Source organism: Heptranchias perlo, chromosome 2, assembly GCF_035084215.1.
Source record: "Heptranchias perlo isolate sHepPer1 chromosome 2, sHepPer1.hap1, whole genome shotgun sequence".
Lineage (NCBI taxonomy): Eukaryota > Metazoa > Chordata > Chondrichthyes > Hexanchiformes > Hexanchidae > Heptranchias > Heptranchias perlo.
The window spans coordinates 130,897,495-130,918,225 of record NC_090326.1 but is presented as its reverse complement, the minus strand read 5'-3'; the positions used below and the strand labels follow the sequence as shown (position 1 = coordinate 130,918,225).

At 43.6% G+C, this 20,731-nt stretch overlaps 2 protein-coding genes across 4 annotated transcripts in view; one reads left to right on the top strand and one right to left on the bottom strand.

The window, feature by feature from the left end:
• Positions 1-12,525, bottom strand: part of LOC137343811 (threonine synthase-like 1) — a 120,405-nt gene extending 107,880 nt beyond the window's left edge. For 2 of the 3 annotated variants that reach the window (XR_010967900.1, XM_068007135.1), the window contains exon 1: positions 12,160-12,525. The gene's annotated coding sequence lies outside the window, so the exon portion shown is untranslated. Of the gene's footprint in view, positions 1-12,008 lie in introns of all 3 variants that reach the window. The other variant, XM_068007134.1, reaches the window with a different exon arrangement.
• The window catches only part of enkur (enkurin, TRPC channel interacting protein), a 94,509-nt gene that overhangs the window by 7,499 nt on the left and 66,279 nt on the right, over positions 1-20,731 (top strand). The gene's annotated exons all lie outside the window — the stretch shown is intronic.

The window sequence follows — 20,731 nt, the reverse complement described above, 5'->3', positions numbered from 1 at the left end:
AGTACATAAATTTTTTGCAGTAAATATAATATATTAAATAAAGGTAGCTACTTAAAATATATAATTAAACCAAATAAAGCATGGAAATCACAAAATGTGCTTTTGCGCTATGGCATGCACATATGACAGACATACATACTAGTGAAGTTAGTAACAAAGGGAGTATATTTGTTTGTTTAGGAGCGATGAGGCAGAGCCATCTATCAACAATTATAAGGAAAAATATATAACTGCAAAATGAAACAAAATGAAGGTATCTACAGTAATACACCGATATTAAAAATGCTTTGCATTATCATTAATAATGCAATTTCTAAACTTGTTAAATGCATAGATATTTACATAATTACAAAATCACTAAAAACATTAGCAGAATTCTTTCTTCCAAATCAAATTCCAGATTTTCAACAATTCATGAACCACATGCTAAATATAGTATAAAGATGGGATTATGAAAACAGGAGTAAACATTGCATAACAGATTAAAATCTGTGAGTTTAACATTGCATACGATTTACATCCGAGATCATGAGCTTTGAAAATTCAAACTCATACAGTAAGTTACAAGTAGACAAGATGTTCTTGTAACATTACATTATAACAGTGACTACATTTTAAAAGCACTTCATTGGCTGTAAAGTGCTTTGGGGTGTTCTGAGGTTGTGAACGGTGCTATATAAATGCAAGTTCTTTCTTTAACATACTGGCAGTACAGAAGTCAATTTGTTTGTTTAGCAGTGAGGTGAGGCAGGGCCATCTATCAACCATTATAAGGATATGTACATATCCACATTCTTTATAAAGTGAAGGGCAAGGCTGGTAGAAGTAGGGAACCTTGGATGACTCGGGAGATTGAGGCACTAGTCAAAAAGAAGAAGGAGGCATATGACATGCATAGGCAGCTGGGATCAAGTGGATCCCTGGAAGAGTATAGAGATTGCCGGAGTAGAGTTAAGAGAGAAATCAGGAGGGCAAAAAGGGGATATGAGATTGCTTTGGCAGATCAGGCAAAGGTGAATCCAAAGAGCTTCTACAAATACATAACGGGCAAAAGGGTAACTAGGGAGAGAGTAGGGCCTCTTAAGGATCAACAAGGTCATCTATGTGCGGAACCACAAGAGATGGGTGAGATCCTGAATGAATATTTCACATCGGTATTTACGGTTGAGAAAGGCATGGATGTTAGGGAACTTGGGGAAATAAATAGTGATGTCTTGAGGAGTGTACATATTACAGAGAGGGAGGTGCTGGAAGTCTTAATGCGCATCAAGGTAGATAAATCTCCGGGACCTGATGAAATGTATCCCAGGACGTTATGGGAGGTTAGGGAGGAAATTGCGGGTCCCCTAGCAGAGATATTTGAATCATCCACCGCTACAGGTGAGGTGCCTGAAGATTGGAGGGTAGCAAATGTTGTGCCTTTGTTTAAGAAGGGCGGCAGGGAAAAGCCTGGGAACTACAGACCAGTGAGCCTGACATCTGTAGTGGGTAAGTTGTTAGAGGGTATTCTGAGGGACAGGATCTACAGGCATTTGGAGAGGCAGGGACTAATTAGGAACAGTCAGCATGGTTTTGTGAGAGGAAAATCATGTCTCACGAATTTGATTGAGTTTTTTGAAGGGGTAACGAAGAAGATAGATGAGGGCTGTGCAGTTGACGTGGTCTTCATGGACTTCAGCAAAGCATTTGACAAGGTACCGCATGGTAGGTTGTTACATAAGGTTAAATCTCATGGGATCCAAGGTGAGGTAGTCAATTGGATACAAAATTGGCTTGACGACAGAAGACAGAGGGTGGTTGTAGAGGGTTGTTTTTCAAACTGGATGCCTGTGTCCAGCGGTGTGCCTCAGGGATCGGTGCTGGGTCCGCTGTTATTTGTTATTTATATTAATGATTTGGATGAGAATTTAGAAGGCATGGTTAGTAAGTTTGCAGATGACACCAAGATTGGTGGCATTGTGGACAGTGAAGAAGGTTATCTAGGATTGCAACGGGATCTTGATAAATTGGGCCAGTGGGCCGATGAATGGCAGATGGAGTTTAATTTAGATAAATGTGAGGTGATGCATTTTGGTAGATCGAATCGGGCCAGGACCTACTCCGTTAATGGTAGGGCGTTGGGGAGAGTTATAGAACAAAGAGATCTAGGAGTACAGGTTCATAGCTCCTTGAAAGTGGAGTCACAGGTGGATAGGGTGGTGAAGAAGGCATTCGGCATGCTTGGTTTCATTGGTCAGAACATTGAATGCAGGAGTTGGGATGTCTTGTTGAAGTTGTACAGGGCATTGGTGAGGCCACACTTGGAGTACTGTGTACAGTTCTGGTCACCCTATTATAGAAAGGATATTATTAAACTAGAAAGAGTGCAGAAAAGATTTACTAGGATGCTACCGGGACTTGATGGTTTGACTTACAGGGAGAGGTTAGACAGACTGGGACTTTTTTCCCTGGAGAGTAGGAGGTTAAGGGGTGATCTTATAGAAGTCCATAAAATAATGAGGGGCATAGATAAGGTAGATAGTCAAAATCTTTTCCCAAAGGTAGGGGAGTCTATAACGAGGGGGCATAGATTTAAGGTGAGAGGGGAGAGATACAAAAGGGTCCAGAGGGGCAATTTTTTCACTCAAAGGGTGGTGAGTGTCTGGAACGAGCTGCCAGAGGCAGTAGTAGAGGCGGGTACAATTTTGTCTTTTAAAAAGCATTTGGACAGTTACATGGGTAAGATGGGTATAGAGGGATATGGGCCAAGTGCAGGCAATTGGGACTAGCTTAGTGGTATAAACTGGGCGACATGGACATGTTGGGCCGAAGGGCCTGTTTCCATGTTGTAACTTCTATGATTCTATGATTCTATAATTGCAAAATGAAACAAAATGTTTCCTCATGGGGGCAAGTTTAATAAACATCACAGTTCATGTCCAGTATTTATGGTGGCTGAACAACTGAGAATTATCTCACTAAAGACAACTTAACTGCACAAACCCAAAGACCTTCACCACGGCATAACTAGATACAGTGGGTTCCAGGAAAGGGTGCATAGACATCTGCTGGAACATAGCATATTGCTGCTGGACACATTTTATTCTGTTACTGCAAGTGGATATAATACTGGTTATATGTTAGTCAATGACATATTTCTGAAAATTGGAGCTGAGAGATGGTTCAGTCTCACCAGATTACTAAAGCACCCAGTGTATGCGTTGTTTGTTAATAATTTTACCACAACCAGCAAATGTCTGGCTGCCATCAACCAACACTTCGCATTGAAGGTTTCCAAGTGTTTTTGTCAATAGTCATAGAATCATAGAAGTTTACAACATGTACAACTTCAACAAGACATCCCAACTCCTGTATTCAATGTTCTGACCAATGAAACCAAGCAAGCTGAATGCCTTCTTCACCACCCTATCCACCTGTGACTCCACTTTCAAGGAGCTATGAACCTGTACTCCTAGATCTCTTTGTTCTATAACTCTCCCCAACGCCCTACAATTAACGGAGTAGGTCCTGGCCCGATTTGATCTCCCAAAATGCATCACCTCACATTTATCTAAATTAAACTCCATCTGCCATTCATCGGCCCACTGGCCCAATTTATCAAGATCCCGTTGCCATCCTAGATAACCTTCTTCACTGTCCACGATGCCACCAATCTTGGTGTCATCTGCAAACTTACTAACCATGCCTCCTAAATTCTCATCCAAATCATTAATATAAATAACAACAGCGGACCCAGCACCGATCCCTGAGGCACACCGCTGGTCACAGGCCTCCAATTTGAAAAACAACCCTCTACACCCACCCTCTGTCTTCTGTCGTCAAGCCAATGTTGTATCCAATTGGCTACCTCACCTTGGATCCCGTGAGATTTAACCTTGTCATCCTTGCTTTAAATGTAGGTTGTTTTAACAATGAATTACATAAAATAGCACATAACAGATGGTAAGTTACATAAAGGATACATAGAAGTTCAGTGGCTTATGAAAATGAACCACCTTTCTGGGCTTGCTCAATATCTCACGAATGATGCAGACTATAAACCACCTGTCCCTGATTAGGGTTGCCAACTCTGATTGGATGTATTCCTGGAGGTTTCATTACGTGACCCTCTGCCTCCAACCATCCTGCCCAAACAGCCTTTTTTCTCCAATATTTTTAGAACAAACAAAAGTGTTCAAAGAAAATTTTAAAAACACTCACTTTGTTTTACGTTTTTCTTCTGGGCTGCTCGCAGCAATGTCCAGGAGATTAACCTTCAGTCCCTGGAGGCTCCAGGACAATCCTGGAGGGTTGGCAACCCTATCCCTGTATATTCTATTTATACAGCTGCATGGCTTTAGAATACTATTTGTTGAAGCAGCTTAAAAAGGTTTTTTTAAAAACAGTGGAATGATACAATTGCAGAATCAGACAATGCAGATCAGCACAATTTGTTTTTGGCAGGGGTTAGTGTAGGGCTATAACTCAGTGGGTGAGGTTATATAACAAATTACAGGGACGATAAGGGACTGATTGGCTGTGGGACTTCAGTGCTATTGACGTGGCTACATTACAAGAGTGTTTGGTTTCACCCATGTCAACCTTGGCTCAGTTGGTAGCACTCTTGCCTGAGTCAGAAGGTCGTGCATTCAAGCCCCACTACAGAGACTTGAGCGTATAATCCAGGCTGGCACTTCAGTGCAGTACTGAGGGAGTGCTATACTGTCGGAGGTGCCGTCTTTCAGATGGGACATTAAACTGAGGCCCAGTCTACCCTCTCAGGTGGATGTTATAGTGCTTTTGGATTTTTTTGAAGAAGAACAGGGGAGTTCTCCTGGTAGCCTGGCCAATATTTATCCTTCAACCAACACCACTAAATCAGATTATCTAGTCATTTATCTCATTGCTTTTTTTGACTCATTGCTGTGTGCACATTTGTAACAAAGATGCAATGATTAAGACACAATTGTTTACACATCAGGGAGGGCATCACAGCAAATCCTAGCCATCCATGTCCCCCAATGACACCTGCCTCTGACATAAAAAATTGGAAATGAAGACTGACTGCCTCCATCAATTCCAGTGCATTCATTAATACACGCATGGGAATGATTTCGAGACAGTAAATCTCATCTCAGGGATCAGATAAATTACAAATTGCCCGAACTTCAAATCCTGGATGATACTGTCTGACAGTCTCTCCTGAGAATCGGTTATTCACTATGTAATCTTATCTCAGGCCTCAGTGATGTTTCTAAACTACTTTAGCATTACATGAACCCCAGTCTTTTGAATAATTCTCTTCACTGTGTTAAATTTCTTTTGTAATTATTGTGCCTCTCTAACTTCTTAACTTGTGTTCTGTATACTCTACATTATCTACATAAATCAAGGATTAATCTTTTTGAGTGTATAAAATGTTGACTCACAATAATCCACTGTTGTGTTTACCTGTATCATTACAATTTTTATACAAGTCATATTAGTATTTCTGTTTAAAATCACACTTAATCTCAGAATTATTAATTACCTGTACTTTTAAAACTATGTTAGTGACAGTTATAGCTAGGAGTTGCCAGAGAACTTAGTCACGAGGAATAGGGAAAGAGATCAGTGTCAGTGAGAAACACAGAGCAAGAGAATGGAACCAAGTAGTGCAGGTTCTTCTGCAAGTTTCAAGGTTTAATGACATCTTCAGGAGCACCATAAAGTTTTATATAAATCACAAAAAACACCAATTTAATTTAGGAATATAAACAGCAAAATGCTATAATTATATTCATTGTTATAGAATCATAGAATGGTTACAGCACGGAAGGAGCCCATTCGGCCCATTGAGTCCATGCCGGCTCTCTGCAAGAGCAATCCAGCTAGTCCAACTCCCTCGCCCTATCCCCATAGCCCTGCAAATTCTTTCCCTTCAAGTACTTATCCAATTCCCTTTTAAAAGCCATGATTGAATCTGCCTCCACCACCCCTCAGGCAGTGCATTCCAGATCATAACCACTCGCTGTGTAAAAAAGATTTCCTCATGCTGCCTTTGGTTCTTTTGCCAATCACCTTAAATCTATGTCCTCTGGTTCTTGACCCTTCTGTCAATGGGAACAGATTCTCTCTATCTATTCTGTCTAGACCCTTCATGATTTTGAACACCTCTATCAAATCTCCTCTCAACCTTCTCTGCTCTGAGGAAAACAACCCCAGCTTCTCCAGTCTATCCATAGTATTTAAATTATTATGAATCACTCCGATCTGATAATCCTATATACAGTTGTGGCTTTTTCTTAAAAAATGAATAATCATTTAACTTTCAATAAAAAGTCTATCTAAATATGGTCACATTAATTTTTTTTGCTTGAAAACTTTGGCTGGTCAAAATTTACAATCTAGATTAACACTGCATTCTGTTAAAATAATACATATGAAGTTAGTCATTCCTTGATTTTTTTCCCCCTGATGTTCACGGTGCAGTCTGTCTTTCTCCACTAATTATCCTAGTTACTGTAAGTTTGCTGGAATTGTTGCTCTCATCCAATCAGGAAATATTCAAATGCATGAAACTTGATTCTCTGAAATAGAACACCACCCACAAAGCTAGTAACCCTAGCAACAACATTCAGCTGCAATTATTTCCTCATAGGTGGGTCATCTTTTCAATGACCAACCGGTAGAGTATCTCAATACTTAATGTAAGATAAAAGCTGTAATTCAATGGTTCATATAACAAAAACCAAAGCAATGAAGCCTCAGCATTCTACAATCAACTGCAGACCCATATTTTTGTTTTTCTAAAATGATTTATATTGAGTAACAGTAGATTAGAGCCCACATAAGAAATATATACTGACAATCTTCTCCAAGCAGAACTGTCAAAATTTCCATGAAGCTATTACTGTACATTAACCAATCCCGACTCATGTCTCTCAGTCACATGGTTGTCACTACTTTTGGGCCTAGAACTCCCAAGACTGAATTAAAGGTTTCTAAAGGTTTTGACTACACAATAATAATTACTGCATTCCAAAACCAATTTGTTGTCTGTGAAGCACTTTGAGATGTTTTATTACAATAAGACACTGTATAAAGATAAGCATTGTTATTTGTTATGTTACCTACAAACAAAATGTAACAGCTTTTTATATAAAAACTACTTATACAATTACTGTACAGAGTAGTTTAATGAAATAAAAGGGTAATAAAGGTGATAGTGATTGAAGACCTTAAGATATATGGCTTAACTGACCAATACTAGTCCAGTAACAACTACCCGACCATATATATGAATGAGCAGAGATCCATTTCCAACTATTACATTTTAACTGTTTTGAGAGCTTGGGCACTGTTGGCACTCAGAACATTTAGCACAACTCGACGTAAGGTTATAAAATGACAAGGAGGTCCAAGGGATCCTATGAACACTTTATAAACCAGGATTCACACCTCACTACAACAACAACTTGCATTTATATAGTGCCTTTAACGTAGTAAAATGCCCCAAGGCGCTTCACAGGAGGTTTGGTCAAAGAGGTAGGTTTTAAGGAGCATCATAAAGAAGGAGAGAGAGGTAGAGAGGCGGAGAGGTTTAGAGAGGGATTTCCAGAGCTTAGGACCTAGGCAGCTGAAGGCACGCCCGCCAATGGTGGAGCGATTAAAATTGGGGATGCGCAAGAGGCAAGAATTGGAGGAGTGCAGAGATCTCAGAGGATACACTAGAGTTGTATCGCTGCAGTGTCAAACCTTAGCAGTGAGAGACAGTCTCGCGGAGGCATGTCACACTGCTTCACTCAGATTGGGATCCAACTGTTGTTGCATTGTTACTTTTGCATTGATGCAAAATGGAAATTGCTTCACAGTGATGCAACAATGGCAGTATTACTGGTTCTTTCATGTGTCTGACTTTTAAAAATAAACAGTGTTTAAATTGGCTTGTGACAGTCACACTCTTTTTGATCACGCAAATTTCATTAGCAACAGTTCCCTGATTTTGATATTTATGCACAGGGATAAGTGCATTAAGGTCTTTTTCTTCAGTGAAACAATAACTCCTGTAATATACTAACAGGAGGAGAGGGTAGAGATAGTAGCAGACTTCAGGAGGACATAGGCAGACTGGTGAAAAGGGCAGACACGTCAGATGAAATTTAATGCAGAGAAATGTGAAGTGATGAATTTTGAAAGAATGATGGAGATGCAATATAAACTAAATAGCACAATTTTAAAGGGGGTGCAGAAACAGACGTGGGGATTCACATACACAAATCTTTGAAGGTGGCAGGACAAGTTTGTAAGGCTGTTAAAATATCTTGTAAGGCAGCATGTCAGACTCCATGAGGAAAGGCATCATCACCCTCATCTACAAACGGAAGGGGGAGAGGGAAGAAATCAAAAATTGGCGACCCATCTCACTACTTAACGTGGACTACAAAATTCTGTCCAAGGTCATCGCCAATCGGGTCAAGTCAGCCCTGGAGGTGGTGATCCACCCCGATCAGACCTGCACCGTACCCGGCAGGAAGATCTCTGATAGCCTGGCGCTACTCAGGGATACGATTGCCTACGTACAGGACAGGGGGGTGAACACCTGCCTGATCAGCCTGGACCAGGAGAAGGCCTTTGACAGAATATCCCACACGTACATGATGGACGTGCTCTCCAAAATGGGGTTTGGGGAGGGAATCCGCAATTGGATCCAACTGCTCTACACAAACATCAGTAGCGCAGTTTCAATCAACGGGTGGGAATCAGAAAGCTTTCTGATCAAATCTGGAGTCAGGCAGGGCTGTCCTCTCTCCTCCATCTTGTTCGTGTGTTGCATCGAACCCTTTGCCGAGTCCATCAGGAGGGATGCGGGCATAAGAGGGGTGACGATCCCAGGCAGCGGAGGCACTCAGGTCAAGGCCTCCCTGTACATGGATGACGTCGCCGTCTTTTGCTCGGATCAGCTGTCGGTCCGCAGATTGATGAGCATCTGCGACCGTTTCGAACTGGCCTCGGGGGCCAGGGTAAATCGTAGCAAGAGTGAGGCCATGTTCTTTGGGAACTGGACCGACCGATCCTTTGTCCCCTTCACCGTCAGGTCAGATTACCTGAAGGTGCTGGGGATCTGGTTCGGGGGGGCCGGGGCGTGCACCAAAAACTGGGAGGAGCGTATCTCCAAGGTTAAGCAGAAACTGGGACTGTGGCATCAACGATCCCTCTCGATCGTGGGCAAGAACCTGGTCATCAGGTGCGAGGTGCTCTCGGTGTTGCTGTACGTGGCGCAGGTCTGGCCCATACCTCGCTCCTGCGCCGCGACAGTCACCCGAGCCATCTTCCACTTTGTCTGGAGATCAAAAATGGACCGTGTCCGCAGGGTCACGATGTACAAATCGCCAGAGAAAGGAGGGAAAGGCGTGCCCAACGTGGCCCTCATCCTGATGGCCACCTTTGTGTGCGACTGCATCAAGCTGTGCATAGACCCTCAGTACGCAAACACAAAGTGTCACTACGTGCTGAGGTTCTACCTGTCCCCGGTGTTGAGAAGGATGGGCCTGGCCACGCTGCCACGGAACGCTCCGTCCAGTTGGACCGTTCCGCCCCACCTGTCCTTCGTGGAAAGGTTTGTGCAGGAAAACACCTTTGACCACAAGGCGATCAGCAAGTGGTCCGCACGTAACGTCCTCGAGACCCTGCGGGAAAAGGAGATGGTGGATCCTGTCGGTTGGTTCCCCGAGCAGACTGTCAATGTCATTTGGCAGAACGCCTCATCGCCAGAGCTTTCAAACAAGCACCAAGACCTTGCTTGGCTGGTGGTGAGAAGGGCCCTTCCCGTCAGATCCTTCATGCACTCCCGGACTCTCAGCGCCACCGCGCGCTGTCCCAGAGGAGGCTGCGGTGGAGACGAGACCGTCACCCATCTCCTTATGGAATGTGCCTTTGCAAAGAAGGTCTGGAGAGAGATGCAGTGGTATCTGTCCAGGTTCGTCCCGAGCAGTTCCGTAACACAGGTTTCTGTGCTCTACGGGCTGTTCCCGGGGACGCACACTGAGACGGACATCAGCTGCTGCTGGAAGACCATCAACTCGGTGAAAGACGCCCTTTGGTCTGCCCGAAACTTGCTGGTCTTCCAGCACAAGGAGCTGTCCTCGACTGAGTGTTGCAGACTGGCACATTCCAAGGTCCAGGACTACGTGCTGAGGGATGCACTGAGGATGGGTGCGGCCGCCGCAAAGGCCCTGTGGGGAAAGGCAACCGTTTAGAGCCTTCCCGCCATTGTAAACCGAGGGGCTGCAATCAGGGAAAAACCCCCTCGGGCAGAATGTAAAATTCAAATTGCTGTAATGTACCTGTAATGAATCTGAAATGAATCTGTAAGCAATAATCTGTGTTGAGTATGATGCAATGAGACACCCTAGAGTGTCATGAACTGTAATTATGTCCAATGTGTTCATTGAACTGTACTTGACGTAACCTGCAAATTGTATAATCTGTATTGTGTACGTTTGGAAAGTGATATGACAACTGTATTGTATGTACTGCTGCAAATTTTATGAATAAAGTATATTTTTTGAAAAAAAAAAATATCTTGTAAGGAGTCTTACAACACCAGGTTGGACTATAACCTGGTGTTGTAAGACTCCTTACATTTGTCCACTCCAGTCCATCACCGGCATCTCCACAAAATAGCTTGTGGGATCCTTGGATTTATAAATAGAGGCAAAGTACAAAAGCAAGGAAGTTGTGGTAAACCTTTATAAATCACTGATTAGGCCTCAGATGGAGTATTGTGTCCAATTCTGGGCACCACACTTTAGGAAGGATGCTAAGGCCTTGGAGAGGGTGCAGAGGAGGTTTACCAGAATAATACCAGGGATGGGGGCTTCAGTTATATGGAGAGTCGAGAGAAGCTGTGATTGTTCTTAAAGCAGAAAAGGTTATGGGGAGATTTGATAGAGGTGTTCAAAATACTGAGGGGGTTTTAATAGAGTAGATTGGGAGAAACTGTTTCCACGAGCAGAAGGATTGGTAACCAGAGAACACAGGTTTAAGATAATTGGCAGAAGAACCAGGGTGAAGATGAGATTTTTTTTTAACGCAGCCAATTGCTATGATCTGAAATGCACAGCCTGAAAGGGTGTGGAAGCAGATTCAATACTAACTTTCAAAAGGGAATTGGATACATATTTGAAAAGGAAAAATTTGCAGGGCCATGGGAAAAGAGCTAGGAAATAGGAATAATTGGATAGTTCTTTCAAAGAGTCGGCACAGGCACGAATGGCCTCCTTCTGTGCTGTAAGTTTCTATAACTGCAAATTGTTGTTTTACAGTCACTTTTGGATGACTGCGCAAAAGGGGCAGCGTAAGTGAACCCATGCATCTGACTCTTAAAAATAAATAAAGTTCTGATTGTTTAAACAAGCTATGATCTCACCACTTCCCTGATATCCCCACCCACAATATAAAAGCAACTAAAGTGAGTATGTCGCAGTCGGAGTGAGTGTTCCACATTGGTGGATATAACCGGGGAGACACCGAGTACATCGTTAGCAACAGTGTCCTCTGTGTGTAACCCGCGTCAGAGTTACTGGCACGGCAAGTTAGTTACTGGGTGGTAGTTAGTAACTAGGCAGTAGTTAGTGATTGTGGGATGGATAGTTAGTTACTGATCGGTAGTTAGTGGCCATGAGATAGTTACTGATCGGTAGTTAGTGGTCATGAGATAGTTACTGATCGGTAGTTAGTGGTCATGAGATAGTTACTGGTGGGTAGTTAGTGGCCATGAGATAGTTACTGATCGGTAGTTAGTGGTCATGAGATAGTTACTGATCGGTAGTTAGTGGTCATGAGATAGTTACTGATGGGTAGTTAGTTAGTTATCGGACACAGCGAGGCCTCCAGCGATCGGCTCGGCGCTCCTAAGAACCGGAGAAAAGCGGCCCGACGCGGACAAGGAAGAGCCGACCTGTCACACGGCGCAGGGCCGGGGACTGAAACCCCCGGGCTGAGCCGCCGACTGAGCCGGGCTTACCTACCTACTGACCGGGACCTACCTATGGGCCGGGCCCGCTCCGTCCGCCGTGGGTTGTGAGCCGAGCTTTTGTCTGGAGGACTTGGCCGGATCCGGCTCCCGGCTCCCCCGCCCCGCTGTCATGTGCCCCGGCGGGAGTTTGGTGAACAGCAGCCTCGGGCTCGGTTACTTACAGTGAAACGAATCCGTTGCTCCACGGCCCTGGAGTGGAACAAGAGGCTGGCCGGTGGGCCGAGGCCGGAGCGGAGCGGAGGAACCTCCACCATCTTCCTGAGGGAGGCTTTCAACGTGTTAAGTTTGTGTGAATATTTCTACAAATATATTCAAGCTCTTCTCAGTCTAGAAAGCTCCCTGTTTCCAATTACTTTCTGGGTCTCTAAAAGCTGGGTCACTGGATATAGTTTGCCTGGAGTTGCCCTACATCATAAGAAATAGGAGGAGGCCATACGGCCCCTCCAGCCTGCTCTCCCATTCAATAAGATCATGGCTGATCTTCGACCTCAACTCCACTTTCCTGCCCGATCCCCATATCCCTTCATTCTCCTAGTGTCCAAAAATCTATCCATCTCAGCCTTGAATATATTCAATGACTGAGCATCCACAGCCCTCTGGGGTAGAGATTTCCAAAGATTCACAACCCTCTGACTGAAGAAATTCCTCCTCATCTCAGTCTTAAATGTCCGACCCCTTATCCTGAGACTCTGTCCCCTAGTTCTAGACTCTCCAGCCAGGGGAAACATCTTCTCAGTATCTACCCTATCAAGCCCCTTCAGAATCTTATATGTTTCAATGAGATCACCTCTCATTCTTCTAAACTCAAGAGAGTATAGGCCCATTCTACTCATCATGATGGCCACATATTACAGCAAGTGTCCTGAGTGCAGTTTATATCATCTGGGCTCTTTCCTGATACTTTCTACCCATGGTCAACACAAACCTTAGCTGACAAAGGCCAGCACGCAATTCCTGTGAACCTAAATTTGCCCTTAAAATGTCATAACAGAAAGCAAAATGCTGGAAATGTGAAATAAAAACAAAGTGATGAAAATATCTAGCAAGGCAGATAGTAGTATCCGTGGAGCGAGGAAGGTCGGTTTAACGTTGCAGGTCCGTGACCTTTCATCAGGACGTGGACCTGAAACCCTTGAAGTGTCAGCCTTGGATCAATGGTAGCACTCCCACCTCCGAGTCAGGACTTGAGCACATAATCTCAACTGACACTTAAGTGCAGTACTGGGGGAATGCTGCGTTGTCAGAGGTTCCTTTTTTAAGAGATGTTAAACTGACGTCCGTCTGCCCTCTCAGATGGACGTAAAAGATCCCACAGCGCTAAGAGCTGGGGAGTTCTCACGGTGTCCTGGCCAATATTTATCCCTCAACCAACATTATTAAAAAAAGATTATCTGGTCATTTATCTCATTGCTGTTTGTGGGACCTTGCCATGCAGAATTTAGCTGCCACGTTTCTCACTAGTAAAACAGTGACTACACTTCAAAATTACTTAATTGGCTGTGAAGGGCTTTGAGACATCCTGAAGTTGTGAAATGCTTTCTTATACAGCAAGCATAGAGGATGTAGTGTGCCCTAGGGCGAATGATGAACTTTTTTCCCCTTTGATACGTAAACTGAAAACAGAACAGATAACTTCTGATCACTTTAAAACTGACAGAAGATAACAAGCTATCAGGCCATATAGATCAGACCGAAACCTACTAATTAGCATTTAATAAGAAACAGAAATCACAGAGGCAGAATGAACATTCCACAGAATGAGTACAGTCATAGCATGCTTGACTTCTCACCAGTGCTTTACTCAACTCCACAGTATCTGTTCCAGAATTAAAAAGGTCCCAAACCCTAGCAGTTTTTTGAAGTAACTTTCTTAACCAGCACAATGATTTTTGATGAAAAGTTTTTATGCAAGAAACAACATTTCATGGAGTCCTTATAGCCTCCAACTTGTATAGCGGTACAGCAAAAAGGAAATGGTGAACAAAAGATACCAGTCTCAATTACATGTATCTCTCCCCATTGATCCAGGCTGGGACAAATCAAACCTGTCAATTAAGATAGATTTCAAGCCTTACAGCCATATACTTTAGGAATGAACCACTCAATTTTGAACAGTGACATCATCCCGGACAGATAGAGCATGAATGTCCGCCATTTTGTCCTCTATCCCTTATCTGATTAATTACCAGATTGCAAAATCTGGCCTGATTGATGCAGAATGTCTGTCTGTGATAGTATCTTATAAACAATAAGGCAATCAAACTTCCATCTAACATAGCTAGTCTATAGACGTGCATATTTCTTCAAATATAATCAGCAACACCAAAGAAGAAAAGAAATCCAAAATAACACTACTTGAATAGTTATGGGTGAGGGATGTTGTAGTCCTAACTTGGATAACAGAATGTGTATGTCAAACCTTCCCCTAAACAAAGAAACACAGACAGCTCCCCAGAAGTAGTCACAGCAAAATACTGGCAAGTTTTCAATTCCAAATAGAAACAGAAAAGTACAGGACCAGGAAAGGCTCTGCAATCCATATGGATGAACCCAAAAATTAATACCTCCTAATCATCCACGCCTTCAAATATTTATCCAAATTACCCTTAGAGTTTTCCGCACCACCTGTCTCCCTGGACAGTCCATTCCTCATGTTCACCACCCTCTGCGTGAAGTAGTCTAAACTGTCTATGCATCTTTTCTCTGCTAGAAAACTATACAAATTAGAGATTCTTATGATCTGAATTAAGGTAGATTTCCAATCTGTCACAGCAGTAAAAACAAGAGGGAGTTGGTGATTGGTAGTTTTGGTCAATTAAAATAGTTTAAAAATTTTGATATAAAATGCATCCTGTGGATGGTACACACTGCAGCCACAGTGCGCCGGTGGTGGAGGGAGTGAATGTTTAAGGTGGTGGATGGGGTGCCAATCAAGCGGGCTGCTTTGTTCTGGATGGTGTCGAGCTTCTTGAGTGTTGTTGGAGCTGCGCTCATCCAGGCAAGTGGAGAGTATTCCATCACACTCCTGACTTGCACCTTGTAGATGGTGGAAAGGCTTTGGGGAGTCAGGAGGTGAGTCACTCGCCACAGAATAACCAGCCTCTGACCTGCTCTTGTAGCCACAGTATTTATGTGGCTGCTCCAGTTAAGTTTCTGGTCAATGGTGACCCCCCAGGATGTTGGTGATGGGGGATTCGGCAATGGTAATATCGTTGAATGTGAAGAGGAGGTGGTTAGACTCTCTCCTGTTGGAGATGGTCATTGCCTGGCACTTGTCTGGCGCGAATGTTACTTGCCACTTATCAAGCTAAGCCTGAAAGTTTTCCAGGTCTTACTGCATGCGGGCACGGACTGCTTCATCATCTGAGGGATTGAGAATGGAACTGAATATTCTGCAATCATCAGCTAACATCCCCACTTCTGACCTTATGATAGAGGGAAGGTCATTGATGAAGCAGCTGAAGATGGTTGGGCCGAGGACACTGCCCTAAGGAACTCCTGCAGCAATGCCCTGGGGCTGAGATGATTGGCCTCCAACAACTTCTGCCATCTTCCTTTGTGCTTGGTATGACTCCAGCCACTGGAGAGTTTTCCTCCTGATTCCCATTGACTTCAATTTTACTAGGGCTCCTTGATGCCACACTCGGTCAACTGCTGCCTTGATATCAAGGGCAGTCACTCTCACCTCACCTCTGGAATTCAGCTCATTTGTCCATGTTTGGACCAAGGCTGTAATGAGGTCTGGAGCCGAGTGGTCCTGGCGGATCCCAAACTGAGCATCGGTGAGCAGGTTATTGGTGAGTAAGTGCCGCTTGATAGCACTGTTGGCAATACCTTCCATCACTTTGCTGATGATTGAGAGTAGAGTGATGGGGCGGTAATTGGCCGTATTGGATTTGTCCTGCTTTTTGTGGACAGGACATACCTGGGCAATTTTCCACATTGTCGGGTAGATGCCAGTGTTGCAGCTGTACTGGAACAGTTGGGCTAGAGGAGTGGCTAGTTCTGGAGCACAAGTCTTCAACACTACAGCCAGGATGTTGTCGGGGCCCATAGCCTTTCTGTATCCAGTGCACTCACCCGTTTCTTGGTATCACGTGGATTGAATCGAATTGACTAAAGACTGGCTTCTGTGATGGTGAGGATCTCAGGAGGAGGCCGAGATGGATCATCCACTCGGCACTTCTGGCTGAAGATGGTTGCAAACGCATCAGCCTTATCTTTTGCACTCACATGATTGAGGATGGGGATGTTCACAGAGTGTCCTCCTCCCGTTAGTTGTTTAATTATCCACCACCATTCACGACTGGATGTGGCAGGACTGCAGAGCTTTGATCTGATCCGTTGGTTGTGGAATCGCTTAGCTCTGTCTATAACATGTTGCTTCCGCTGTTTAGCATGCATGTAGTCCTGTGTTGTAGCTTCACCAGGTTGGCACCTCATTTTTAGCTACGTCTGGTGCTGCTCCTGGCATGCTCTCCTACACTCCTCATTGAACCAGGGTTGATCCCCTGGCTTGTTAGTAATAGTAGAGTGAGGGACATGCTGGGCCATGAGGTTACACATTGTGGTGGAATACAATTCTGCTGCTGCTGATGGCCCACAGTGCCTCATGGATGCCCAGTTTTGAGCTGCTGGATCTGTTCTGAATCTATCCCATTTAGCATGGTGGTAGTGCCACACAACACGATGGACGGTGTCCTCGGTGTGAAAATGGGACTTCTCCACAAGGACTGTGCGGTGGTCACTCCTACCAATACTGTCGTGGACAGGTGCATCTGTGACAAGTAGATTGGTGAGGTCAAGGCCAAGTAGGTTTTTCCCTCGTGCTGGTTCTCTCACCACCTGCCGCAGGCCCTTCAGGACCTAGCCAGCTCGGTCAGTAGTGGTGCTACCGAGCCATTTTTGGTGATGGACATTGAAGTCCCCCACCCAGAGTATATTCTGTGCCCCTGCTACCCTCAGTACTTCCTCCGAGTGATGCTCAACATGGAGGTGTACTGATTCATCAGCTGGGGGAGGGTGGTAGTTGGTAAATTAGCAGGATGTTTCCTTGCCCATGTTTGACCTGATGCCATGAGACTTCATGGGGTCCGGAGTCAAAGTTGAGGACTCCCAGGGCCATTCCCTCCTGACTGTATAACACTGTACCATCAACTCTGGTGGGACTGTCCTACCAGTGGGACAGGGCATATCCAGGGATGGTGATGGAGGAGTCTGGGACATTGGCTGACATGTGGTTAACATGGACCAATCAGATGCAACAACCGCAATGAACAAAGTTAAGAAAGTGGCCATGTTTGAGCCTGCTTCTGGACTGATGCTGGATCCAGTTGAACATTAGACCCAACCTCCTTTCTACAGGCCATTGGCCTCACTCTCTTAGCATCTTGTCATTTCCCACCTGGTACAAGTGCCATTAGCTTTCCCTTTGTCAAGTCCTACCATCCTGTTCTTCTGCCAGACTAAGCAGCAGGCCTCTCTGCTCTCTTGGATTCAGTACTTGCTCTCTACTCCGCAGTGCCCTTCTACTCTGTCCTGCTCTGTGCCTGGCCTGGACCAACATCTAATCATCATAGATTGCAGATCTGTAGAGTGAGTGTCCACTAAGATTTACTGGCAGTAAGTGTCCATTAATCTGGTTTAGATTGCCAAGTAAACACCCAGTATAATTGGTATGGAAAATATCCAGGAATCAAATTGGGTAAAGTAACATCTGTGGATATATGTCCTTTTTTTGCTGAAAATCTTCACAATAATACTCACAACCATTGCCACAGCAACTCTAAATGGATGACAGCAAGTTCATATAGATATATTTAAATGGGAACATCAATCTACTTTTCTCACAGAAAGAGGGGGAGATGGGAACTGGGTGGTGTAGTGGGCTAGACACTGGCCTTTCATATCTGGACCCTGCATTTGAATCCTGCCCTGACTGATGAATGTTTCCTCTCTCTGTTGGCTGTAAGGGTTTCTTATGTGAAACAAGTTTGGCCAGTCTCAATCCAGTTCCAACAGCACAGAATTGCCCCCAAAGTGGCATTAATTGACAGTCTCACTCAGTGTGAGAAATAGAAAAATGTCACATTGGTGCAGTAACTGGTGCTGTTCTGAGAGTAGGGCTGAGGCATATTGTTGGGCAGCGTAGAGGGAGTTCTACTCTGTGTCTGACTGATATTGGGTGCCTAGCCCTCACCTTCAAGAGCACAAAAATTAAGGCCAAAAAAAAAGTTGAAGGCAATAAGAGGTAGTGTGAAAGCTATGGAGCAGAAAGAGTGGAAAACAAACAGAAAGAGGGAGGGAGACTTAAAGAGTCAGAGGATCAGATACAAGTAGAGAAACAGTTGTGGGAAGAGAGAGACACAATTGCTGCAGGAGAGGTGGAATGGAGAAAATTAGAGAGAGAAAAAGTAATTACCTAAATAGACAACACTGAATAAAATAAAATAATCTCTATGAAGATACAAAAGCTACTTTGGTGTTTAATATTAAAGTGAAAAAGGAAACATTTATAAGATTGCTGCATCTGGTTCTAGCTGCTGATGAAAAGCAAAGGGAACAGCAACTGGAGTAGCATTTATCAAGAAAAACAATCCATGGTCTGAACTTGCCCTGTTGTTTTAGCTTCAGCAAACCATGAAGAAACAAAGGTTTATTTACACCAACTTAAATGTCAGCTGAATTGCATCAACAGTGGCAAGGATTTGGTACAAAAAATTTAGTTCTTGCCCTCATTACAGTAAGGGCTTCACGGGACGTGAGTTACATTAAACAATGCTGCCTCATTTGCGCCAGCAGGATTATACATAGGCCAGTTCCCCAGTCAGTGGCTGTATGCAAGATTTAACCAACTGTCATAACTTAAAACTACTTACCAATATCAATCTACTAGCCTAGAGGGTGGAGGAGTGGAGTTATGTCAGCTATCCTAGAACTGGACATTGGCTGCGCCACTTCTAATTCACCGCTATACTCACTGAATTTGTCAACAGAAAATGCGAGCATTGACCTGAATCCCTCTCCTCACCCGCCAGCTGCAATTTTTTGGGCCAAAAGGCACCCGTGATGCACTGGCCTTCAGCATTGGACAGATCTATCCCTCTCCCTCTTACGATCCTCTCACCCAACTACCGATTCTTCCCACCCATCCCCTTTCCTTCATCCACCTACCGCCTTCCTCCCCTAACTGGATCCCTCCTCAACCACCACCTCACATTCACCATTAGAAAATGCAGCCAGTGCCTGTATCCCTCCCCCTACCCAATGATGTGGAACTCAATAGACAACTGGCAACACTATCCAGATCCCTTCTGCCGCCACCACCAGAAAATGCTGTCACCACCTCCTACCCAAGAGGACAGGAGAGAGAAGACAGAGAACAGTAGAAAAGAATAGAAAGAGAGAAGAAAGGAAAATAGGAGAATGAACCAGAAGAAAATAGAAAAGAAGAGAGAACAGAAGAGGTTGAGATGAGAAAGAGTGAGACAAATGGTAGAGGACAGAAAGAGAGAAGCAACAACACAAAGATAACGTAGATAAGAGAGAGAACATTTCCTGTGACATACTGTGAGCAACACCATGGGAGATCTACTAATATACAAATAAAACGTTTCAATTCATTAGGGTTGGATTGCTCGGGGTTATCGTCTCTTATTTTCAGCAGTGCAAAAGTTAACTAGCACCTGTACCTGCATCCTGGCTGAAATCAGCTAACTCAGTACAAACTTACATACATATATAGAATCTACAGCACAGATACAGGCCATTCAGCCCAACTGGTCAATACCTGGGACTTTCCTGAAGTGTGTGCCTGAGTGCTGCATTGAGCAGCATGTTTACCAACTGACCCATTGGGGAATAACTCTAGTTGATCAATTTTTCAATAAAAAGTAAACAGTTATTAAAGGAACAGAATTCAATGCACTGGTGGGTAGTAAGAGAATTTTTTACAATGTGGATACCTTAATAGTAATGATATCATCCACACACATTTTTATTTTACCCACAATGTGTGGAGTTCTCTGCTAAATACTTTGTTGAACAGGACTGCTGATACCTGGTGCAACCTTGTTACCTTGCAACATTGCCCCCCTGTGGTAGTTCATTACTACAAACTTAGTAAATGCTGGAGTATTCTAATTCCCTTTCTCTGAGATTGCAATGAGCAAATTGCACTTAAAAGGACCACAGTGATATTTAAATAGAGCTGCTTAATTCAAGTTGTTGGATAATTCATATTTTGGGAATACTAAAAATTAACAGGAGCGGACTAATATAAAAAGCTATGTAGCCTATCTAGTGGCTATACCTATCCTGATCACAATTTTTAATAGCAAAATCACTTTCCCACTGTCACTCTCATTACTGATCTCTCTTACATATACTTACATATACTTAATTCATGGAGCCCTACCAGAAGACTAGGCATGATCATTTGACTCTTAAAATAAAAAAGCGATCAGGTTTTATTTTAAAATATCATTGTATTTTTAAAAAGCAGATTGATTTTGTATCATTTTTTTCAAGGTTTTTTTCTTTTATTTATTACATATAATATTTAAATATTTTAATTGGTAGGAAGCATTTAAAGAAATATTCCATACTGCTAGCATGCTGCTTCAAAGGGATCATGCACTGTGTGATGAGAAAAACTGCATCAGATGGTCTGACTTGATTGATTGGTACATAAAACGGCTGGGAACTTAGCCTAGCTTTAGGTTCTATTAAAGG